This window comes from Papaver somniferum, chromosome 9 (assembly GCF_003573695.1).
Source record: "Papaver somniferum cultivar HN1 chromosome 9, ASM357369v1, whole genome shotgun sequence".
Taxonomy (NCBI): Eukaryota; Viridiplantae; Streptophyta; class Magnoliopsida; order Ranunculales; family Papaveraceae; genus Papaver; species Papaver somniferum.
The window spans coordinates 67,912,421-67,939,375 of record NC_039366.1 but is presented as its reverse complement, the minus strand read 5'-3'; the positions used below and the strand labels follow the sequence as shown (position 1 = coordinate 67,939,375).

The window sequence follows — 26,955 nt, the reverse complement described above, 5'->3', positions numbered from 1 at the left end:
AGGAATTTGTTACCCCAGTTGAGCCTTATAATGATTATATTTCTGGTTCAGATCCTAATAATTTTAAAAATTATTCACCTATTCAAAAGGACGAGGATTTGACTAGAGATACCCCCGTTTCAGACGATGTAGTATGTCCTGTTTACGAAACCGAAGGTTTAGAGGAACCGGTTTATCTGAGATACTGTTTTCGAGTCAACGATTTAGAAACAATAGTCTTAGATGAACTCGTAGAGTGAGTGAGGATGCACGCAAGATTACAACTTAGAAAATCAATTGCCCATTTCGACCTACAAATTAGGGAGTTGTGACCAGTCTATCTAGAGACGAAAACTCTAAGTTTGGGGGTGAGTATCATCTCCATGTGCTTTAACTCTTAGTAAGGTCCCTCACTTGGGACTTGACATCAATGCCTCAACCATCTTACAAGATTATCTTCATATCGATTTCCAGAACCTAATGATATCCAACAAGAGTCTCAATGTTAGAAACCCATCCTCTGGTTGATGTGGTTAACCCAGGCAATAATACCAAGATTGATTTTGTTTTCCCACCAAATAGTTTTCTTCCAAATGTGGGAACATATAGATTTCAAATGTGTCGAATATTAAGTTGTGAGACTAAACCTAAATGCCTTAGGAAATTAGAATCGACACATTTGCTTAAGAATGACCACTACTTCATTGTGGTCAATTATGTAAGTCAATTGATTGACTTAGAGGATCCGCATTATTTAGGTTATTATTACTTCGTGATTCTAAGTTCGTATTTGAGTTTTTCCAGACTCTAGACCTATGATTGGATCCACCTATGAAAGCATCCGATGAAAATATTTATTTAGACCCTTTCATAGAACCAGAACCTGAACCACAATTAGATATAAATATCTTAATCAGGAAACTAGATAAGGGCATGTTATTCTTGTTCACTTTCTTGGGTTATTGTAGTTTCCTTTGGTCAGCTCTTTTGTTTTGAAGACCCACAGTTATTCGACTGTTACTTTATGGTTCGAGTTGACTAATCCTTTCCTAAGTCTGGCTGAAGACTTTAAACTTAGCACTTCTTGGGAGGTATCCCATGCTCATGCAACACGGTAATATCTTTCCTTAACTCTTTCGCTTCAAATGGTAACAGTTTCTCCTTGTTCATGCTTTTAGTTTCATCTTTAGAACATTGAGGACAATGTTAGATTTAAGTTTGGAGGTATGGGAGAAACTTTTTAGTTTCAATAAATAAACTCCAGAGCCTAGAAGTTTACGCCTATTAAGGATAGCACTAACCAATCTAAGTGGATGGAAACATTTTTGTTTTAGGAGCTGAGGAACCAATCTGACTAGATGGAAACATCTATAGAGTATATTCATAAAAGCACAGAGCTCAGGTGTTAGAATTAACATGATAGTTTCGCCATATCTCGTTGAGTCCTTTTCACTTTCTATTTTTAGTTTTCTTTTATTTCAAGTGATTTGGTGGGGCACACGATTCAAGTTGTTACCACTGATAGGGTAAAATAGAGTGACTGAGTATTGAAAAAAAAAATGAAAAAAAAAAAGAAGTTTTAGACCAGACCATTTGACCAAACGGAAAAAAATTCAATAAAGTCGACCACTGGTACCCTTGTATATGCCAGTTGTGTTGACCTAGAGTTAGGATTATTGACCACTGGTTCCCTTGTATATGCCAGTGTGTTAATATTAGTCAGACCGGTATCTCAGTCATTTAGGTTAGGTTCACCTTGGCAGAGGCCTTCAGACAGATATGGGAAACACCGTTCACTTTTCAACCATCTACATTTTTCTTTTTCCATCTTCTTAATCTTTTCATGTGATTAGTCTGGCTCCGAGTATGATGTCCATCGTGAAACTATCTTCGTAGAGCTCTGTCACTTATATGAATTTTAGTATGCTTGAGTGCAAACTCGTATACAGCAATTGGAATTTCGCGTCAGGGTACTTCCTCCTGTAATTAATAAGTATGCCAACCAAGGAGGTTCTTTAGTGCTTTCCAAGATTTTTCGTAGATAGCTAGGGTCTGGAGTATTGGTTTTTGTGGGTACACCTCTGATAAACCCACCCGAGATTGACTCGGTCACTTTTCAAGAATAAAATTTGCTCGAGGACTAGCAAATAATAAGTTTGGGGGTATTTGATAGACACATTTATGTGTCTATTTTCATCTCTTTTGTGTATTTTGTTAGTACCCATTTGTTCTTATTACGGTGTTTTTATGTTTGTTTAGGTGTTTTTGGAGAAAATACCCTTCTGTGGAAAGAGTTGATCAAGAAGTGATGATTTACACCCCGGAGAAAAGTACTAAAGGCACCCCAGAAATGCACCGGAAACGTCCCAGAAATGTCCCGGAGGAACCCGGAAAAATTACTATTTCCACCCAAGAATTACAATTTCAGCCCAAATTGCTAAAGGGACACCCGTACAGGATTAGGGGGAGGCCAGTTTTCTTCCAAAATTCAAATTCCAAAATTGGCGGGAAACTTAATTATCGTCTGCATGATTTGGAGTTGAATTTTTGGACGTGTTTTTGCGAGATTCAACACCTGAAATCAATTGGGCTGGGCTTGAATTCACAGGACAGAGTTAGTACAAGCATTTTGATCGAGCAAAATGGGCCAAGTAAGCCGTGGGAGGAAATCAAAGTTAAACAGGGGAAGATATTATCAGGTGCACTGTGAGCTAAATTTGGAAAGTTTGTGGACAAACAGGGGAAGATATCTTCTCTTATAAAGTTTGTATGTGGCTTATGGAAGTATTACAACTCATTTGCGCAGGCAGAAGAGGTGGAAAATATCGTATCTTGGCTGACAGTGAAGAAAATAAAAAAAATATTTTCCCGAGTAAATGAGAATTATATGGAGTTATTGCGAGGGATTAAATGCTTCTGTTGGGTATAAATTAACTCCTTGGGTCGAGTAGAAGGGTTGTCGAGAGTCTGGGGGGCTGAGGAGAGCCAGAGAAGAAGAAATTCGAGTTTTCCCAAACTCGGTTTCTGCTGCTGCTGCTGCTGATGAACACGAAGAACACGAAGAACGGACTCGCAACAGCAGTCGTTTATCAACAGTGAAAGAGACTCACAGGCGTGGGTCTTAGGGATTCAGTAAAAATAGCACCTCTTCTGTGTCGTTTATATTGGACGCCTTCTGTGGGTCGCAGAATCCTGTTTAATACTTTTTATTTATCTTTTCTCTTCATTGTAAAACACTTTTGAGCATCAATGAAATTCTTTGAGAGGTTTTCCAACATGATGAGCGACTAATTCCCTCGTAACCAAGGCAATGGAGGAAGCTATTCACGCAACATAAATGGGTAACTATTTCATTTAAATATATAATTCACCTAATCGCTGCTTTTGCAGAGTTTTAAATTATTTGAATGATTGTCTTAATTATTTGTTATTCAGTTTGATAGGTTATGCTTGGTTTAATCTCTTGATAATCTATGCTTAAGGTTTACAAATAATGTTTGAGAATCTGTATGATTGATAGTGAATTAAAGATAAAAGAGGACTTAAGAATTGAATAGAGGTTTGAAATATTTATCATTCAATTTTGCATAATAGTGGAATCTAGTGTTTTGGTTACCTCTCGCCCAAATTGTTAATATTTTTGTATATATATTTTTAAATCTAAAAATCCATCATCTTCACAAGTTCGAGTTTGAACGATACCCCTTACCACTACAACTACAACCCCACGAAAAATCTTTAACCACTTATGCGAACATAATGCTTATGTGAAGATTATGTTATGAAATGTGTATGCGATGTTTATGCCATGAAATGCTTATGCAATGTTTTTATGATGCGAGTATGATGCTTGTATGATGAGAGTGTTTATCTATTGCAATGTATAGTTAAGGTTTGTGTTACTTAGCTCATTTTGCCGTCTAAAATTGATGTAGCTTTAAATTGCTTCCATTCTTCATTTCTATGCCTTTCTCTTTAGTATAAGAATTATTCTTCGTGTAGTTATTGTTCTTCACAAGTTCTTACTTGTGTTTCATCTTCCCTCTTTCCTGCACTATTAGTATCTCATAACAGTATAATCATAATGTCAAGTCTGCGGCATTTTCACTGCCTCAGTTTCATTTCCATGTACATATTCACAAGCTTGTTTGCTTACATATAATCATCCTCGCAAGCTTACTTGCTTACTCATTTTCTTATGTGGTCTTATTTTGCCTTCCTAGTTAAAGGTCTTATTTTGCCACCTCTTGTCATTGCGACAAAATCGCAGGACGTCTTTGCACTTTCATGCAAAAATCCATTGATCTTGCCTTAACTTTTTCTTTTGTATTATTGCCTCTTCAGGATTGTTGAGACAATATTACAGGCCTAAATATTCTTGCGAAAATAAAGCCCCATGACATTGTCGTCTTGCGACGAAATCGCAGGACGTCTTCACATTTTCATGTAATGACCCACTGATCTCGTCTTATATTTTTCTCTAGTATTATTGCCTCTTCAGGATTGTCGCACAAATATGACAAGCCTTAATACCCTTGCGAGTAAAAAGCCTCATGACATTTGCGTCTTAAGACACTTATCAGCTCCCTAATGGAGGGTGTCGCCCTTATATCCCCCCTGGTTGCCCCTTCAAGGAAGCGTACTTCTACCATACAAGGTTAGCTCCTCCCATTCAGTCTTAACAACAACCAGTTGTTTTCGCAGCCTCTTATCCCTTTTACCTATAGGGTTTACGGTTACGAGACTGCACCCTAAGTGGGGTTTTCTTTGGGCCGAGTGCAGTATAAGCCAAGACTTGTCAAGAATGGCAAGGTACGCTCCAGACGCCCCTGGCCCTCCTGACTCAACCATGTACCTCGGCGCCTTGATCAGATTCCGCACTCCTTGGGAGAGTCCTTATTACCTTAGTCGCCCAACCTAAGTCATATGCTTAAGCTGAGAATCCAAGGTGCCTCTCCCGGATGGGCTTTATTGACCCCAAATCTCCATGACTCAGGTTCCAGGGGGTGTAACCTTTTCCCCGAGTCATGCTACAGGTACCCCCTTCTATGACGTACGTTAGGTCTTACATTTGCCTCTTGCGAAATTTTATTCGCGAACTATGGTGTACGCCATAAAGGTTCGCCCCATTCTAATCTTAGATTTTTATGGATCTTAGATTGTCTCTTGCGAAATTTTCGCGTTTCTTTGTTCTTTTATTCTTTCATTCATTCTTTCATTTCTGTCATTTCTTTCATCCACTCTTTCATTCTCATAATATTATATCATTTGAAGCAAAGTAAATATTCGACAGAAATTCTAATACATTATAATTCTGAAATCTTTGTAATTGTGAAATCTTTGTAATTTTGCGATTGTTTCGCATTTTGTAAATCAAATCAAAAATCTTTTTATTCTCTGCAAAAGAAATATTCTAGAGAAACATATAAATTGAATTTTCTCAGTTTTCTGTAATTTTGAAATCTCGCAATCTTTGTAATTTTGAAGTCTTTGTAATCTTGAAATCTTAGTAATCTTTATAATCTTTGAGATTTTGAAATCTTTATAATCGTGCAATTGAATCGATTTTTGTAAATCAAATCAAAAATATTTTTATTCATTCTTAGTATAAAGTAAAATGTTCAAGGAAGTGGTACTTATCTTTCATGTGAGTCGCTGTTGTTGTCAAAGAAGTGAATAAATGCCTTGAAGTGTATGAATTTCGCGCAGCAAAAAGAAGTGTGAGAAGTGAGACTTGAACCCTTGACCTGCTTCTTGGATTTTCTCGCACCATACTAACTGTGCTAAGCCTCTCTTGCGAAATAATCAAAGTTCTTGCGAAGTAATCAAATTTAAACTGTGTGAGAGGCACTTCTGTATAAATTTCGCGTAACAAAAATAATCATGCGAGAAGCAAGAATTGATCTCGCGACCTGCTGCTTGCATTCATGCCTCGTGACCAATTGTGCAAGCTTATTCTTTGCAAAATATCTCTGCGAAATTAGCATCAACTCTCTTCTGTGCGAAATAATCAAAGAAATATATGTGCGAAAAATATATGCCTGTGTTGGGACTTGATCACACGACCATGAACTCATTAACTTCGCAGATGACCAATTGTGCTGCCTCTTGTTTGCGAAATAATGAAACAATATTGCGAAATTATTCATTTTTTCGCTCTCTGTAAAAAAGAAGAAAACTATGTTCGCATGAGAATTCGAACTTGCGACCACGAATACACATACTGCTCTCTGGACCAATTGTGCAAGAACCTCTCTGCGAAATTAACGCATAACTTTTTTTCCTTATTGTTTTATTCTCCCATGCAAATGAGAAGAAAATGAAAAATATGTGTCTCTGCGAATTCGAACCCGTGACCTATTTGTTGTTCGCTCTATACTTTGATTAGTTGTGCTTCACATCTTGAGTTTTATTCTGATCTTCTTCCCATTGTTTATCATTATTGATTGTTGTTCCTTCGCTACGATGTTGTGTATTCTTTTACTCTTAGCAGCTGAAGTTATCTTCGCACGTAGCAAGTCCTTGTTTTCGTCCTATATGTTCGCCTTATCTTTTGGGAGGTCTAATATTCATTTTCTGTGGTAGTTCCTCTGCCTGATTTCGTCCTTTGATCTCCTTGCTTTATTAATAGTTCCAATTCATGTTTTGCTTGTCTTGCATTAATTCTTTGTATGTTGGTCTAGCTCATCATTTGTGGTTGCTGGGACTCCTCTGGTCATCGTTCTTTGTTTAGCACCGCTAGAATGGGGTCTTATGCTCCTTTGAGTTCTTTTCTTTGTTTCTTTTCTTTCTTTTTTTCATGCTTGAGAATCCCCATGAAGGATTCATGTGAGTTTCCTTGACCTGTTCATGCTGTATACTTCCACTTTTCCTTTATTTTCGCATAGCACCATCCTTCCTTTATGTTTGTCCGTATATTTCTCCTTGCATTTGTCATTGGAGTTTATTCTTTCGCATAAGAATACCCTGCATTCTCTTCGTGTTTGTGCGTCACTCGGATTTTCTCTTCACCTCTATTTCATCGCACACATTTCTATTAGATTTATCTTATAGTAGTATTGAGACTTCGTTCATTACTACTTGTCTTTGCTCCATTGTAGATAAGATTAAGTTCCATTTCTTTGCATTGCGAAATTGTGGAACCATTTCTTCGCGTATTAATAATTTATGCTGGTAAGATCTCTAATTATGCATTGCTGCGAACAACAAATCAATTCTGTGAAAAGTATAGAGAAGTTTGTACTAAGCCTTGTCTTGTGTCAAGTGCTTTAGCTTTTTGTTCGCACGGAATGTTTCCCACTGATTTCTTCTTCGTGTACGTCTTAGAATTTATCTGCACCTAAGTTCTTGTCCTCTCTTGGTCTACCTTTCATCCTTGAGTTTCCTTGCCTTACGCGATGCCTTCGCTAAGGTAAAATTAGGTAATGTTACTGCAAATTGGTTCTTCGTCTCTTCGTTACATCCATGGAAAGGACCACCACCAGATTCCGTTTTGTATCACCATCAGCACTTTTATGTGTATTTTGTTGTGGAAAGATGATTCTTCTCTCTTGTAGAGATACATATCAATTGTTTAAGCTTTTCTTCTTCGAACATGTGTCATCTGCGTTGAATATTTTCGCACTCAAAATCTCCCAAATCTAGAATTTTGAACATATAAGTAAAGAGATGGAAAAGATTTTGTTCTGTTTGAACAATCAATAGATGATGATTCGTTATATTTCGCTCTTTGTATCACCATGACCTTTGATGCGGCTCTAACATCTATATATCTTTTGATTTTGATTTTGTGAACTTCTGATGGTATTTCTTGCTTGAAGACCAGAATTGTTCGTTGGAGTTTCCCCTTTTGGCTCTAAATTTTGTAGATCTAGATGCACAATAGCTAATTTATTTGAATCTCCTTCAAACCAACAAGAAACAGGTAGTGTTTCTAGCGCCAAAATGTAGTTGCAGGAAATCCTACAACACATCCCTTGTATTATCATGACTATGATTTATAGATCTAAACTTATTTGATATGAAAATAAAGATAACGATAATGAAAATAGAAAATAAGACACAAGATTTACGTGGTTCGATCAATGTGATCTACATCCACGGGGTTAGGGATCTTCACTATGATTATTTGTAATTACATATGGATTACAATTGAGACTCCATTAATGAGTATTTGGAGCTCTTGGTTGAAGAAGGAAGAAGAAGATAATAATACAAATTCTTCTCTCTCTCTCTCTACAAATGTGTCCTCCCTAAAGTGTCTCTCTCCTTTTTCTTTTTTATTATCCCCCTTTCTCTCTCTTGCCTTTCTCTTTATATAGTATTTACATAATGGATGACAGCTCATATATGGTGGGGTACAACTAACATTTCCCCTAATTTCGGATCTGGCTTGCGGTATTTTCGCAAATTTACAAATGTTAACTTCACAAACATCTTAAATTTCGCACGATCATCATACTTTTCTCACGTTTAAGCTGATGTCATATGTTATGTCATTTCTGAAATCATACTGCGATGTCTTCGTGATGTATTGCTAGTAATTTCGTAAGCATGTCGTTGCTGCAAGATTCTGATCCTACAGAAATAACACAGACACGATACGTTTTGTTAACGAGGAAACCGCAAATGCAGAAAAATCCCGAGACCTAGTCCAGATTGAACACACACTGTATTAAGCCGCTAAAGACACTAACCTACTACAACCTAACTTCGGTCTGGACTGTAGTTGAATCCCAATCAATCTCACACTGATCCAAGGTACAGTTGTGCTCCTTACATCTCTGATCCCAGCAGGATACTACGCACTTGATTCCCTTAGCTGATCTCACCCACAACTAAAATTTGCTACGAACCAAAGTCGAAGACTTTAATAAACAAATCTGTATCACACGGAAAAGTATACAGGAATAAATAAATTTGTCTCCTACAAAAATACCTACGAGTTTTGTTCCGTCTTTTGATAAATCAAGGTGAACATGAACCAATTGATATACTGGACTTATATTCCAGAAGAACTGCCTATAAATATCAATCACCTCACAATAATCTTAATCGACTAGCGAAACAAGATGTTGTGGAATCAAAACGATGAGAGGAAGATGTTTGTGACTACTTTTGTATCTTGCCTATCGGAGAAATTAATCTCGTGCCAATTTACAATTGTACTCAATACGATAAAAACAACAAGATCAGATCACACAACTACAGAGAAAATAGTTGGGTCTGGCTTCGCAATCCCAATGAAGTCTTCAAGTCGTTAACCTACATGGTCTCGGTACAAACATAAGGTTAAAGGAGAATCGACTATATCTTATACAAGTAGTATCAAACAGGAGGTCTGGGGATTAGGTTTTCCAGTTGCTAGAGTTATCCTTTATATAGTCTTCAAATCAGGGTTTGCAATCAATGCTACCTTGGTAACAAAGCATTCAATATTCACCCTTAGATGAAAACCTGATAATATTCAATCTAATATCTTTCAACCGTTAAATCGAATCTTAGCTTGTTATACACAAATGAAATGCACGTTCATTTAGGTTTGTGTAACCGTACCTAAACGTGTACACCTAGTTGGTTCAATAGTAGTTAACCAAATGGTTAGCCATATGAGCACTTTCATATCAACCGTATTCATCTTCACCATAACTAGTTCAAATGACTCAAAAGAACTAGTTAGAGAGTTGTTCAATTGCTTAGATCTTATAGAAGTATACGAGACACAATCGAAGCAAAATCAGTTTTGATTCACTCGAATCGATTCATGAATATTATAGCCACCGTTTTCATATTGCATTACTTATTATATAAATGTTTTAGTTCACGAACAAACCAATTTTAGAAAGTAACACACTTAAGTATGCGTACGGGTATGCGTACTTAAGTAACCGGATTTGAGTTTGTTTTCGTTTTCAAACTCAGCAGAAATTCACGGACGTGAACTTTCCGCCAGTATGCGTACGAGTACGCATACTTAAGTAACCGGATTGATTTGGTTTTAATTTCCAAACTCAGCAGAAATTCACGGTCGTGAACTTTCTCCAGTATGTGTATGGGGTACGCATACTTACCCAGTCTCCATCAACCATTTTGTACACACACAAGTATGCATACATTTGGTTTCCGGTTTTGGACTTACACACTAATGTGCGAACACACTATATGCTTATATCCAAAGATGGTTACATATTCTAAACTCTCATTTCAATCATTGAAACATTCTTAGAGGATGTTATATAGCGGTTATTCAGACACTATTTTTCGTCAAAGCGATTTTCAAAAGATTGAAACAATCAACATGACTTTCGTCACTTGTAAAGATGAACTTGGCCAAAGCGAAAGCTTACCAACACATATTTCGAGAAATAGATAAGCGAGATAAACTCATCTCGAAATAGCAAATGTGTATAATCGAAGTCTATATAGCAATACGACTTTTGTCTCAAGATAGGAGATAGAGTAGATAGACTTTTGTGTGATAGATAAGTTCAAGTCTCCTCATACCTTTTAGTCGATGAAGTTCCACCAGTTCCTTGAGTAGTTCTTCGTCTTTGTATGATGAACGTCATGGAGTCTAGAGCTCAACTACACTATCTATCCTAGTCCGAGACTTAGCTATAAGTAGACTAGAAACCAAGACTTATAGTTTTGGCAACTAAACTTGACAACATGCTTGAGATAGCAACGCTTGCGAGTTCGACCGAGCAGTGCTCTAACAATCTCCCCATTTTCAATTTTAGTGACAAAACTATCAATACATATGGAATATAAAATAAATAAACTTTGCAGCTTCTCTTCCACATGCATGATCTCCTTAGTTCTTCAACATTACTTGAAATCTTCGTCACTTCCAAGTACTCCAATGATTCCAAAGATATTCAATGTGAAAAGGCGAGGGTACCCAAATATACCTCAAGATAAAACTTTTCCTACCTATAAGTCCTTTCTCCGAAAGTGATTGTCTATGGACAGAGTCCAGACAATACAACTAATCGTTTCACACTTCGTGTGATCGTATATGGATACGAGATTGAGACAATACAACAACGAAGTATGTTACTTGATAAAAAGGTTCGTACTTAACCAAACACAATAGGATTCACTTATCAAGTAAATAGGAATTAACGTTTGTGTAATTTACTTTAATTATAATAAAACAATTATAATGCGGAAATATAAAGTAAATGACACAACAAGATTTTGTTAACGAGGAAACCTCAAATGCAGAAAAACCCCAGGACCTTGTCCAGAACCGAATACTCTCAGGATTAATCCGCTACACAAAATTACACCTAACTTCGTATAGTTGAGACCAACCAACTAAACCTATAGGTCACCTAGTTCTGTCTGTATTCCCACGCCTCCAACTTATAAATAAGTCACGTACTTGGAACAATTCCTTTAGTTCGTATTCCAAACAGTAAAGGAACAACAAATCGGTTTGGTATCAACTCTCTTCAACCAAGTGATATGAGTCGGACAAAGGCTCTTCCGTTTATATTAACATAAACTCCTTCGTCAGGTCCTTAGATCTATCTTATGTTCAATTACCGAAATAATCATTTAAGATTGAGCCAACAACACTATTAATCCAAAGAATTGTGTTGATGCCGATCTACTCAATTAATCAATCCAATCTATCACAAGGATAAACCGATTATTAATTGGATCCTCTTTTACCGAAACAAGTATTGTGCATACCAAAGAATATAAACCCAAGTCAGATCTTCAACATCTTCTTTGTCTTCAGCTTAAATCTTCAATAAAAACCTGCACACAATCACTTGAATCTCTTGTGATCAATCACGCACAGAACGGAGTCTGTTAACAATGGATTATCACAAGATCGTCTTTAGAACTAACAACAGTCTAAAGATCCCTGTCGAAACTCTGAACTAGTTTGAGTGAATCTTATATCAGAAGAGAAGATTCTCAAGCATAAAAAAACTAGGTGCAATCAGATTTCAACCACCGTTAGTCAATCAAATCAATCGAAAACAACAGATAAACCGCAATTATGTAGTTTCCCACCAACGGTACACGCTAGAGATTCTCAATCCCAAAGAAGACTTTAAACTGAGCGGACGTAAGAGATTTCGCCTAATTAGGTTACTCTCCTCTCCGAATAGGCGGCTACACCAGTAACAACAACAAAAGAGGAAGTCTGGTATTACGAAGAATTAGTTTGCTAGAATGGCAAACTTCAAGTATTTATAGACAAGGAAGTTTGGACACCAAGGAATTTCCAAAACCGAAAATATTCTCAAGATATTCATTAAAGCACAAATTTGGTTTCCATAATTCCTGGAAATGCTCTGTCCAAAAATAATGATTGAAATCTCTCGGAAAATCTAATTAGTAAATGCACATTACTAATTCTTATATTTCCCTACAAAATGAAATTAATAACCTTAATTAAAAGATTCTTAACTTACTTATGTTTAGATGATGGGATTCTCTTCCCTTAGCTATTAAGGAATAACTTTGAACCATTAAAGAAATAAACATTCATAGCACGTGTTCAAAGTATGTCGACATCCTTACTTTGTAAGTTCTCTTTCACATAGAGCTGTCAATTTATAACCCGGCTTGCGGGTTGACCCTAACCCGGCTTGTTTCAACCCGGCCCGGCTTGGCTTGTTGTCTAAACGGGCCGGGTTAGGGTTGGCATATACAACCCTACTAGAAAACAAGTCGGGCTAGGGCCAACCCGCGGGTTACCCGTCAACCCGTCAAAATTAATAAATATATCCCTCAATCCCACCAACTCTTTAAAATCCATGATTTGCAAACATATATTAGAATTAGTTAATTTTAAATCAATAAATAAAGCTAATTTTGGATCTACCCAACAAATATAACAATTTTTAGATTTTAAATAATCAATCAATAAATTAAATTACAACTTAGATTCATCAATCACATATTTATTCGAGATGTCCTAAATTGATAAAAGGACTAGCATAATTTAAACAGTGAGTTAGTCTTACTCACATTAATTTAAACTTATAAAATGATAAAAAACAAAGTAAAATGCTTAGTTGATGTTAGGGTTCTCTGCCTAAGAAAACTAAAGCGCCGTAACCGGCTATATCGTTGATTAAGTGGCAATAAAAACGTCCACTTTACAACTCAGTGGTGGGGCTTCTAGTTAAACACCAAATTGACCTAGGTTCGACCTTTACTAAATGAATAATTCTAAACAATCCTAAATTTTAAATTTAATTTTGAAATTGATAACATTAACAAGCCAACCCGCCAACCCGTCAAGGGCTAGGGTTGGGGTTTTGAGCTTGTTCGTGAATAGTACTAGGGCTAGGGTTGACCCTAACCCTAGTACGGGTTGGCAAGATAGGGTCGGGTTGACCCTAGCTTTCCCGTTTGACATCTCTACTTTCACAGTTACAACCTTGAAACCGATTTTCCACACTTCCAAACAAGTTTAGAATTGGTTCATCTGACTTTCAATAACTATGTGATTGATCAAAAAAACATTCAATCACAATCACGGGTTTAACGGTTCTGCGAAAACAAGTTTCGGTTCTACCTTCCATGTGAGTATTGTGCATAGTCACACTAGCTTTCCAAAATTAGGTTGACTAGGTACTAGGATCGGTTCCCCACATATATATGGTATCTAACTTATATGTGTTGCACATGTCCATAGGATCGGTTCCCCTTTTCCTAAAAACGTGTTGCACATGTCTATAGGATCGGTTCCCCTTTCTGCTATAAACCTTGTTGCACCCCATACAAGGATCGGTTCCCCTTGTGATGTACTGCACCTCTTACTAGGATCGATTCCCCTCTCCCAAATTTGGTCAGACACACAAACCCGATCATACCACAAGTGATTACTTAAGATCGATTTCACTAATAAAAGTCATACCAATACATAAGTCAGGCCTTTGTGAATAGTTCTACCAAGAACACAAACAAGTTTTGAGAGGTTATACTCAATCACACATATTGGTTGTTCATAAGATATGCAATGAATAACAAAACTAATAACACATGGAAATTTCCTTTTCAGTTCACAAACAAGTTTATGAACTTACTTCCTTAGAACACATGTAGAACATTGTTCCCTAGGATGAAATCCTCCCCTCATACCCATACATAATCACAATAGCATTCAAATGATTATGTTGATGTTTTATCTACAAAGTTTAATGGTTAAGCAATAAACCTCGTATTGTATTCCTTAATACCATGTCTATCTAGCGTTCAAATATGCTTCGCAGTTTTGTTTTCAATATGCACGACTTGAAATATACGTTAGGGAATGAAACAGTTCAAGTCAAATATCACTAACCTCAAGTGGAAGGATGATTGTTGTCGTTGTAGCTCCTTGCTTCTTCACATCTTCAAGACTTCGCAATACTTGTAATGTCTCATATCCTAATACTTTCAAGCTAACCTATACGAAGTTGACTCTAGTACATAATCAAGCGACTCTTAACATGAGTTTTGATCACTAAAATATGACAATCAAACTTGACATACCAACGCTTGGTGGGTTCAACCGAGCCATGCTCTAACAATCTCCCCCTTTGTCAATTTTAGTGACAAAACTCTTACATCATATGGATAAACAAATTACAAGAATTCATTACACATACGCTTGATTCCCGAATTCAACAGCACAGTAAACTGCTTACATTCAATCCTTTAAAATACCGTTGTTGACATTATAATAACAAATCTAATACTCCCCCTAAGGAAGATAGCTAGATATTCAATCCGCACGTCTTTGTTATACCAATTTATATGACATGTTACTCCCCCTTAGTCTGTGCTTTCACTCTTTCGTTAGATAAACGTTCAGGAACCAATGTTCTTTTCCTTAGCAATACCAATCAATATAAAATCAATGCCAGTATCACTTGTTGATTCCATATATTTCTCCCATTTTTGTCACAAAATGACAAAAAAACGAAAAAAATAAAGGACAACACGAGGAGAATCTTACAAATATCAAAATAGACTTGCAACCTGTAGAGTTAGGCACGAGGGTTCCACACATCATGTTCTGATAACCAATACCAAAACCGAAACTACAAGTAGTTTTATTTTGATATGTTACGAAGGAAACAATTTTCCGAAACAATTTTTCCAATTTAGTTTAGCAAAACAAAAATCAACTAAGCACCTTAGTCCCTTTGCTAAACTGATTGTACAAAAACAATCGCTTAATTCGATAAGACCAAAATTTCCACAGAGACACTTCATGACCTAAAGAAAGCACATATCAACTTTTTAGATGCAATCATATAGTCGAAGAATAAAATGGATATTCCAAACTCTAGTTATTCTTCCTAAAAGCACAAGATTAAAATTCTCATAAGAAGATTTCCTAGACAAAATCAAAACTACTCTTAGAGAATATATCACTTACTTTGAATACTCTTCTCGTGTTCCCTATATTCATCAAGCTCGTCCTCGATTAGATCAATCCTAGATTCAAGATTATCCATCTTTTCTTCAAGTATTTTGGAGGAGGATTCAAGTTCAACCTTCAGGGAACGAACTTGTTCCAAAACAAGATTCATGGTTAAAGAGAGCTTATCAAAATGAGAGATCGAGGTATTCCCATCAGTAGAGGAGTCATGCTTGTTGGAGCACATCTCACTATCAGAAGAATCAAAACGAACCTTCTTGGAAGGAAAGAGAACAGTCCAAACATCACTTTCTTTACTAGAAAGACTTGATGAGGACACGATAAAATAAAAAGAAATGCTCTCATCAAGGAGAAATCTTCATATTTAAGAAGGATTAAAGGAAGGGGATAAAATTTCCAAAAAGACTTTTGACCAAAACCCTAAAAGAATTTGGTTATCCCCAAGAAAAAGTCTTTACAAGCAAAACTGTTTACGTACACAAACGGTTCTTGACTAAAAAGAGTTAAAAGCAACAAAAGAAACAGAAAAAATATATTTCATCACAACCCTCTTCAAGATTATGATTCTTGCCCAAGAGAGACAAACAAGAATCATCTTAACCAGAATTACAGAATGTAATTTCTCCAATCCACAACAGGACTGGAAGATTTCTTACGAGGGGACGAAGTATTCGTCATTCCTTATATATGTTTTTCCTTTATGAAAGAAGAGTTATGCACATCATTCTTCCCCCTTTTTAACACTGTTTCAAATACCTTTTTTGTTGATTTCTTTAAGCTGTGACAGGCTTGGGAAATCCTTTTTGAAAGAGGTAAGGATTTCATAGGGGATCTCCTTTTCATCTTATGAAAACAAGGTTTAACATAGGAGAAATATTATTGATCTTTAGTGCACAGGAGACCAAACTATTTGGTAAGACCTTGTAGTTCTCCACATCATTCTTTTCAGAGTGATTTGAGAATGACATATAATCCGGAGTAATTTGCTGATAGTGCTTAACAGAATTAATCGAAGAAGTTCGATGTTTCTTATTAGTGATAACAACTTCCTGTTGTTGATGGTGGTTTTTAGTTCAGGGCTAAAATTGTAAAACTTTGCATTTAATGTGCCGTCACTCTGCAAAGAAACAGATCCATGTAAAAGTGATGAGTTCACAATCTTTCACTTGCGCATTTATTGAGAAAATCAATACATTTACATGAAATTTATCCAGAATGGTGCATGTATCAATAATCCCAGATATTCTGTAAATTTCGGCACTTTGCCTGTATTATTCATTAATATAAGTCTCATCGAATACTTTCCGTGCTATGTTCCCCAGCTGAACCCTTAGTATTGATATGACATGACAATTAGTGTTCACTCGCAAGCTGAGTAACATGAATTTCCCGAAGTATCAAGGTTAAGGTTTGCATAAAAGTACTCAATCGAAAAGCGTACTGCTATCTGGCAACAAATTTAAAGAACTTTGTGTCAACATGCACAATTCAATCAATTTGTGGCAATTCACAAGATTCAAATACCAACCTAATTAATTAAAAAAAATAGGTTTTTGCGCCCTGCGCGGTATATCAGACCTTGCTGGTCGAAACTAAACCTAAGCAATTGATCCACCATGGATTAGTAGTGCAAAGTCCTACCAAAAATCAGAAAACAAGAAATAAAAGAGGAGCCGCGGAAAGTAGGAACATCAAAGGGAGGCATGGTCGCGTCATGTGCCAGCCGGTCTGCCCTAGCATGCGCCACTTACATGTGGCCACGCCCCATGATGCTTGCCGGGCCCTCCTCTCTCCCATTGACCAACCAGGTCTCTCTAAATCCGCCACATGCACATGAGGTGTGGTCGGGCCCATACCTTGCCGACCCTCTTTATATCGACCAATCAGGTCGTTTTAAATCCGCCACGCGCACCGGAGATGTGGCCACACCCTAGGTTTGGCCGGCCCCATTTCTTATTGACCAGTCAAGTCGCTCTAAACCTACCACAGTATTAAAAGAGGCAAATTACACCGAATGGCCATGATGCCAATTAGCTTGTCATTCCGCGCCAACATGCTAATGGCATGCCAAACTGCCATTCCGCGCCAACATGATAATGGCATGCCAAACGTGCCATGCCACGCCAACGTGCTAATCGGCATGCCAACATGCCACTTTGCCGCAGTAACATGCCAACGTGCCACAACAAGCACGGCTACGTGATAACTCACTTTTTTGATCGTGGGCCAACGCCATAACAAACCCCAATTAGGGTTTTATGATCAAAACACGACTTTACTTCAGTGCCGTTAGTCGAAACCCTAATTTCTAGTCGTAGCCCAAATTACGTTACTCTGGCCCCACAATATGCCACGAGCCATGATGTGCCCAAGAAACCATAGAAATGGTGCCATGTTGTGGCCACCCATGGATATCCTTGCGCCTGTGGTCATTCCCACACTATGGCCCTGCCATAATTCCTTTGACGCGGCCATGGAACCATCTGCACAAAAAATGTCACCGTGCCGCGGCCACATGCTACACGCGCTAATTAGGGTTTTGGTATGCCAAACCCTAATTTAGGTAAGGCCGCTACGACAACCATGCCAAATAATGCTACTTTGGGCATTAGGTTTGATACGGCAACTGGAGCCAATGTTGCCGAGCCATATTTGGGTCTAACACCAATATGCCAAAATATAGAGGTCATGGTTACGCCAAGCGCTATTTGCACCATTATGTTGCTGGCATACGCCGGACACGCCATTGTGTCACCGGAATGCTACTATGCCACTGGCATGTGCCAATTGCGCCATGATGCCATTACAAGGTTCCAACGAGATGTGACCATAATCAACGACCACCTTTTCTCATAAACTGTAATCACGACTGTCCAACTTCGCCATAGAGTTAACCGGCCCATGAAAAGTCTCAGGTTCACATGCCATTTTCCTACGACAAGTCCCATGACTTGACTTTCCACAACATGATCATCCGCCACCCAGTGATCAGAACAATTAGGTCTTGCATACAAGACCCACTCAACAATCTACTGCACATTTTCCACGAAAATACTCGAGACATCAAACATGTCACAAACTGGGGGATGCTCATCAGGGTATTGGTATGGAGGTTTACAGCGTGCGGAGTGTAACACTCCCATTATAAGAAAGTGTTAGGAAAGCGCGCAGTTAATGGCGGCAAGAAATAGTGGGTGTAAACTAACCTGTTTCCTTCAAAGTGGGGACGTGGTTTCTAGCATTTACGCATTACCCCACTTCTCCATCACTCAACTACTCCCACTTCCTACGAGATCAGGGTGCGTTCAATTATGACTTGTATAAATAGGTTTCTACCTATTTCGACCAAACAACAGAGTTTTGGTTAACAACAACACAAGTATCCAGAAAAAACACAAAAGAACTGATAACTTACATTCGACAAGCCAGTTCCACATTCTGATACAAGTCATAAAATATCCACACCTTCATAATTAACCATTCTGGTTTCAACACCTTCTTCGCTTCCCTCCCTAAGACCAACCCTCCTCCTTCACTTTGTGACCGAATCAAGACTGGAACGACCATTTCTTGGTTTAGGACAGGATTGTACAAATTGATCTCTCGATTCTAAAGTACTCCCGTACAGTGCATTGGTTTAGGTTTAAATTCGTTTCTCATCAACACACCCAAATTTACCAAAACCGGCAGAAACAGGTTTTCCCCCAAAACACCTGAAATTAAATAGTTGACATTCCAGATCTTCAATATTTTTAATCAAAATTTCCTTTTCCAGTTGAAACATTTCTGGATAAGTAAGATTGTGCATCATGGAATAATCAGAACTGTTAGAAGTACATGTGTGATTATCAACAAAGAGGTTAAGAGAACTTTCACAGATATCGTCCTCAGAACAATAGTCAAGAGTAGCCATCCATGCTTTTGTTAATTCACTTAACTTCTCATCAGAACTTTTGGAAGTATTATGGATACTTCTATAGCACTTAGAACAAGCTTCATAATCATAGTTTTTCTGAACTTTTCTATCCCTTTTTCTGACTGACTGGGCTTTCTTTTGAGACTTTCTTTTATTCTGTCTAAGAGTTTTTTTAAGCTGTTGTATAAATAGTGGCAGAGTTGAATTAAAGTAATTTTCATCCCTTGTATCAATCAATTTAGGACGTTGAGATTTTTATCAGATAAAGCAATATGATTGCTTAACAAGTGACGTTTTTCTCTTTGACAAAATTCAAGATCAAAAATTTTAAGCTTTCCGACAAGAGTATTTCTGGAAAGTGTATCAAGGTTATTTCTTCAACGATGGCATGCTTCTTAGAATCGTATCTGGATGGCAGCGATCTGAGAATTTTCATCACAATGTCCTTTTTAGGAATAGTCTTACCCAATGCAAAAGATGTATTAACAATTTCAGACACTTTGTGATTAAACTCATCAAATGAACTTTCATCTGCCATACGAAGGTTTCCCCAATCAGAATTTAGATTTTGAAGCCTAGCATATTTTTCACAGGTATTCCCTTCAAATATGGTTTCTAAGATATCCCAGTCTTCTTTATACTTTGTGCACGTAGTCACATGATACTGAAGGTCTGAGGTAATGGCATGTATGATAGCATTTAATCCGTCCGAATTTTGCTTTGTGACAAGGATTTCTTCTGGACTATATCTACCAATATCCGTTGGTATATATGCATCGCCTTCTGTATTAACCGGAGGATCATAGCCATTGACAACACGTACCCATGTTTGAAAATCACGAGCTTGAAGAAAAGCACGCATAGCGATTTTTCACCATAAGTTTTGAGCCATCGAAGACTGGTGGTACGTTTATGGAGATATAATTTCTTTCCACAGAGTCAGATCGCTACAAACACAAACTTATAAGGTCTTTAAACGTGTTTGCATGCTCTAATACCGATTGAAAAAGTGGGGGTCTAATAACCTCACCCCATATTTCGCTTAGCAATCTGTATGGACTAACTCCAATATAATTTTAAGAGAATCAACTAGACAGTCAGACTCAATCTTAATAAAAAGTATATCAAGGAGTTATATCTCAGTTTCTCGATTCAATATTTACTCAAGCAAATAGAAATTTGCGAGTCTAATTGAATACAAGAGAAATTAACTTAAACGGTACCAAAGACCAATGTTCAAGTATCAATCAATTTCAATCAACAACCAAGGGTTGGATTTACCAATTGATCGATTCAACGCACAACCTGTGATATTTCAATTATATAACAAAATATAATGCGAAAAAGAAATAACACAGACACCAGAAGTTTTGTTAACGAGAAAACCGCAAATGCAGAAAAACCCTGGCACCTAGTCCAGATTGAACACACATTGTATTAAGCCACTACAGACACTAGCGTACTACAAACTAACTTCGGTCTGGACTGTAGTTGAACCCCAATCAATCTCACACTGATCCAAGGTATAGTTGCGCTCCTTACGTCTCTGATCCCAGCAGGATACTACGCACTTGATTCCCTTAGCTGATCTCACCCACAACTAAGAGTTGCTACGACCCAAAGTCGAAGAATTTAATAAACAAATCTGTATCACACATAAAAGTCTACAGGAATAGGTAAATCTGTCTCCCACAGAAATACCTACGAGTTTTGTTCCGTCTTTTGATAAATCAAGGTGAACAGGAACCAATTGATATACCAGACTTATATTCCCGAAGAACAGCCTAGAAATATCAATCACCTCACAATAATCTTAATCGACTAGCGAAACAAGATATTGCGGAATCACAAACGATGAGACGAAGATGTTTGTGACTACTTTTCTATCTTTCCCATCGGAGAAATTAATCTCGAGCCAATTGTACAATTGTACTCAATACGATAGAAACAACAAGATCATATCACGCAACTACAGAGAAAATAGTTAGGTATGGCTTCACAATCCCAATGAAGTCTTCAAGTCGTTAACCTACAGGGTCTCGATAGAAACCTAAGGTTAAAGGAGAATCGACTCTATCTTATACAACTAGTATCACACAGGAGGTGTGGGGATTAGGTTTCCCAGGTGCTAGAGTTCTCCTTTATATAGTCTTCAAATCAGGGTTTGCAATCAATGCTACCTTGGTAACAAATCATTCAATATTCACAGTTAGATGGAAATCTGATTTGATTCAAGCTAATATCTTTCAACCGTTAGATCGAGTGTTAGCTTATTATACACAAATGAAATGCACGTTCATTTAGGTTTGTGTAATCGTACCTAAACGTGTACACCTAGTTGGTTCAACAATAGTTAACCAAATGGTTAGCCATATGAGCACTTTCATATCAACCATATTCATGTTCACCATAACTAGTTCAAATGACTCAAAAGAACTAGTTAGAGAGTTGTTCAATTTCTTAGATCTTATAGAAGTATACAAGACACAATTCGAAGCAAAATCGGTTTTGATTCACTCGAATCAATTCATGAACATTATAGCCACGGTTTGCAAATTGCATTCCTTATTATATAAATTTTTTAGTTCACGAACAAACCAATTTTAGAAAGTAACACACTTAAGTATGCGTACTTAAGTAACCAGATTTGAGTTTGTTTTGGTTTTCAAGCACAACATAAATTCACGGACGTGAACTTTCCGCCAGTATGCGTACGGATACGCATACTTGGGTAACCGGATTGAGTTGGTTTTGATTTCCAAACTCAACAGAAATTCACGGTCGTGAACTTCCGCCAGTATGCGTACGGGTACGCATACTTACCCAATCTCCATCAACCATTTAGTACACACACAAGTATGCATACATTTGGTTCCCGGTTTTGGACTTACACACTAATGTGCAAACACGCTATATGCTTATATCCAAAGATGGTTACATATTCTGAACTCTCATTTCAATCATTGAAACATTCTTAGAGGATGTTATATAGCGGTTATTCACACACTATTTTTCATCAAAGCGATTTTCAAAAGATTGAAACAATCAACATGACTTTCGTCACTTGTAAAGATGAACTTGGCCAAAGCGAAAGCTTACCAACACATATTTCAAGAAATAGATAAGCGAGATAAACTCGGATCGAAATAGCAAATGTGTATAATCGAACACAACACCAAATTTAACGTTTAGCAACAGTTTAAATTTGTTGCTGACTGGGCTTGCAACAGATTTAGCAGTTGCTAAACACCCTGTCGAAGTTTTTCGCAATAACTCTAGCTCTGTTGCTAATTTCGGTCAGCAACGGCAGTAGCAACAGAAACAAGCTGTTGTGAAATTAAAATATATAAACAGAAAAAAACTGTTGCTACTCTGTTGCTAGCTTTAGAGTTATTCCAGGATATTTTTTATTAGAACAGGATATAGTTGTTCTGGTTCAGATTTAGCAACCTATCTCCGCTGTTGCTAAATTTTCGCAACAAGAAAAAAAATAGTCAAGTCTTCTTTGACCTAGTCAGAATACCCCCACCCCACCAATTTATCATGCAACACCCAGTTCTCATTACCCTGATTGTATCTATTCTGATAATTCAATCAAATAACCCTCACATTCAACATGAAATCAATTGAAATATGATACACAACAAAATATTCATGCCACAACAAGAAGTATCATTTGAATATATATATATATATATATATATATATATTAACTTAACATCACATCACATCATGAGAATCTTTGCTTTCAGAAAAAAAGAAGATAAAATCTTATAAAATGTTTTGAAGGAAATGAACTCTACATTGTTAAATGTCTCTAAGGAAAAAAAAAAGTAACTAAAAGACAAATACATGAAGTACCTGCCTATGCTGCTCCAATCAAATTTAAGTTCTTCCATCCCATCTCTTCATTCACGACGATTTCTGGATTGTGTTTCTGAGGTTGTTTCGTTTGTGGTGACATTAGCCTAAGACAACAGTAATACGATGACCATGATAATAAGAATTTAGAAACAAATAAGAACTAAAAGAGAATCAACCTTTAGATTGATGATGTACATTTGGTCAGATTTTTTGCTCACCTTCAGTTAGAGCCTGCAAAATGATAACACATCGAAACCCTTGAATAGTCCTTTAACCCGTATCACCAGAGAATCATAAAGATATTTAACATTAAACATTCACTAGATCCCACCAAATCAGTGGTCGCTTACAGAGTTCACAAAGTTCAAGAAACAGAATAGAAAGTTCGCAAAGTTCTTAGTCACTTACTAACTGGAAAAGAAGGTCATGCGGAACAAGTACGCCTTATTAACGAGATTATAGAAGAGAAAATGTGAAATGCTCGAACGGATGGCTTTAGGGAGGGATTCAAGAGTCTCTTGCTGATGCAACCCTTCGGAGTCAGTTCTGAACTTCAAACAAAGATGGGAAAGCATCTGATCTAGTAAACGTTCTGGGAGATGGTTCCTATTTTCAAAACTTGAGGCAGCTTGAATTGCATCCCTCTACGAATTCCAACATGAAAAAAAACGTTATACAACAGAATAGGAAACCATTTAGCTCCAAATAATAATACTCGTGTTCTAAATGCACAAAATAAAAATACGCAAACTGCCATAATCTAGACATGTTAGCACGTTTCTAATGCTTCTAATCTATTAGCAGTTCAATGGAATGACAAGTGTTTACTATTGCACAATATCTGATGATTCTCGACAAATTAGGGTCATATTATACTTGTAAAGATGCACATATAAGGGTCACACATCAACAAGTGGAATAAACACATACTTATATGTAGAATAGAACTAGAAAGGAAAACATAATAGCAATCATGGGAAAAATATACATCTGAGGTGTCAGAGCTGATACGAGCTGAAGGGTGACTCCAACAGAAGTAGTTTCTTTGTTAGTTGAAGAAGATGAAATGCTTGCAAAAACCTCCGTTCCTAATATCCAACACAAATGATTGTTACGTAAAAGGGATACTAAAGAAAAATACCTGAATAAGTAACTCCTCTATATAAGGGAGAAAAATCTTACCCTTGAAGGTCCGAATCAATTCTGAACTGACAGTAACATCAAAAGACGCAGCGAGTTCAAGTTGTAGATGAATTCATTGGTTTACAAAGAGCAATAGCCCTTTAGAACAAGAGACAAATAACATCTTCATCTTTCACATGGATTGTTGGAGATACCTTGACGCACATGGCCATATAGTGCAAACTCCTCATAGCCTTTGTTCCACTTCGGCAGTAATTTTATTATAATCAATCCTTCAGACAACAATAAGGATTTTAGACCATCTTTAAATTATACAGAATGTAATGAAGAAAGTGCAGGCTTTATTTGCCTAAGCTGCATAGATACACCTCTACAGACCAAAAAGTCACCTTCCTGCTAGAGCTGGTTATCAACCCAATCAATCAACATAACTATATCCTTTCACAGTAGTGAAATCTTTAGTAAAATGCAAACCATGATAAAGAGTACCTTCAGAAACTATAACGAAATAAGAGATAAAAAGACCAGCCAGACAAAGTTCAAGGGAAGGGAAAAAACAAACAAAGTGGAAGATTGTATTTTCCTACCCTGCCAACCCCAGGGGACGCAAGTGCAGGTGACTCGACAAAATAGAGGATGGCATCACCGTATTGCATGATACCTAGTAATGTTATAATTTCAAACAGACATACACATCAAAGTGCCAGAAAAATCATTTTATTACTGCAATTAGTAATTTATAAAGGCCAAACAAGTAATTTTAATTTAGTATTCCTAAACTTCATAATGATTCGGTTCAGCCTACATACATAAGAACACCTACTTATAGCCTAAGTAAGTTCCTAACCATACGAATTTATGATATTTATCCTTCATTGAATTATGCTGCAGGCTAACATTCACACGGATTTATGATTTAGGTAAGCTCAAAACCACCACCAACAAATTGCAGCTGCATCCATGTCCTAACATTCATCTATGCCTGGAATTCTTCTTCAACAATCCCCAAAATCCCATCAGCTCAAAAGAAGGATAAGGAAAATGAGATTATAAAATCTTAGCAGTACATACCCATTCTCCGGGGAAAAATCGCAGTAATACTTAGAGAACTTATCGCACTCTGGAGCATCATCTACTTTCCCTGGTTTTCAAACCAGGATCTGGATTCACCCAAACATAAGAAAGTAATTTAATCAACTTAAGGTTTAGCATCCATCCTAGCAACAACAATTCCATGGTTAATGCCTCTGAGGCAGTAAAAGAACACAACATCAAAGACACCATGCATTGTCAACAATAAAGTTATAACACCAAGGACTAGTCTATCTAGACTGTCTGCTTAAATCTCCCGCAAAATGTAAGTACATAATCAAAAAACAACTTTAGTGGAAGATACCCTGACCCAAATGCTAAATTGTGCGAACTCCTCATAGCCTTTGTTCCACTTCGGCAGTAATTTGATCATAATCGATCCCTCCATTACTAGTGGAAGCTTCACATCCTTCAATACCACCAAAAGCCAAATTAATCAACAAAAAGAAAAAACCAAAAATTCTGTAAAACACATGGATTGAACAGAAAGTGTAAGGAATTACCGTTCCAAAACCAAAATCTCTGTTAAACACCATCATATGAAGATATCAAGATCTAATCATTTGGAGCTTCATATAAAAAAGAACCCTAAAATTGGGAATTTAGGGTTCAGATTTCACACAATCCTTTCCTTCTTCTTCTGAACTTGAATGATAACCCTATTGCGAAAAATCTCAACAACAAAAAAAACACTAAACAAATCTCACAAATCAAATCAACACCTCAAATAGAACCAAAATCAATTCGGAAACAGAAAACAACAAACCTAGATGATTAGCACAGAACTTGAATGGCTTAGATTGTCTCATAACCAACCCAACTTTCTCAGTCTATTTATGTTTAAGAATCTTCAAAGTTTCAACTCCTCTTTCTATTGATTTTCATCTTTATCAAATCGGTATAGTTTCTCTTTTCTACACACAATCAACAACAAAAAATCAAACAAATAAAAATCAAATCAATTTCGAATTAGAAAACTAAATCATTAATTCTACACACAATCACCAACAAAAAATCAAACCAATAAAAATCAAATCAAATTCGAATTAGAAAACTAAATCATTAAGATTTAGATAAGAGTTTCTTCACCAGTTGTAAACTTCTTCAAGTTTAACGATAGGTGCGATCTGTGCACCAATATCTTTTGCTTCACCGCCATCTACTGCTCTTATCTCTTCGTCCTCTTCTTTTTCTTCTTCTTGCGGCCGAAAAGAGAGAATGAAAATAGGATAGAGAAGGGATAAGTTTTCTAAAGTCTAGGGTTGAGAAACTATGGGTGTTAGGGTGGAATCATATATCTGATTCAAAATAGTTTAAGTTGACTGGGTAGAAAAATAACAATAGGTGTTACTTGGCACGCAGACGAGTGGCATGCGTGAATTTGCCGCAGTTGCTAGTAGCAACAGAAGAGGAGCAGTTGCGAGTTTCGCAACGGAAATTAGTTGTTGCTAAAATTTAGCAACTACTTTTTCAGTTGCAAATTAGCAATTGCTCTAGCGTTGTTGCTAATCTAGGTTGCTAAATCCAGAATTTGGTGTAGTGGAAATCTATATAGCAATAC

At 36.9% G+C, this 26,955-nt stretch overlaps 1 long non-coding RNA gene across 12 annotated transcripts; it reads right to left on the bottom strand.

The window, feature by feature from the left end:
• Window positions 1–23,041: 23,041 nt before the first annotated feature.
• On the bottom strand, window positions 23,042–26,640 carry LOC113309321. Of its 12 annotated transcripts, none has more exons than XR_003340518.1 (9): window positions 26,484–26,640; window positions 25,898–26,308; window positions 25,374–25,803; window positions 24,890–24,963; window positions 24,342–24,574; window positions 24,148–24,247; window positions 23,568–23,803; window positions 23,378–23,427; window positions 23,042–23,263 (listed from the first exon to the last, which is right to left on the bottom strand). It is a non-coding gene; the product is annotated as an uncharacterized LOC113309321 (long non-coding RNA). The 12 variants fall into 12 exon arrangements; XR_003340517.1 differs by having other exon boundaries at window positions 24,342–24,963; window positions 25,374–25,462; window positions 25,705–25,803; XR_003340515.1 differs by lacking the exon at window positions 24,890–24,963 and having other exon boundaries at window positions 25,374–25,462; window positions 25,705–25,803; window positions 26,484–26,636.
• Between the last annotated feature and the right edge of the window lie 315 nt (window positions 26,641–26,955).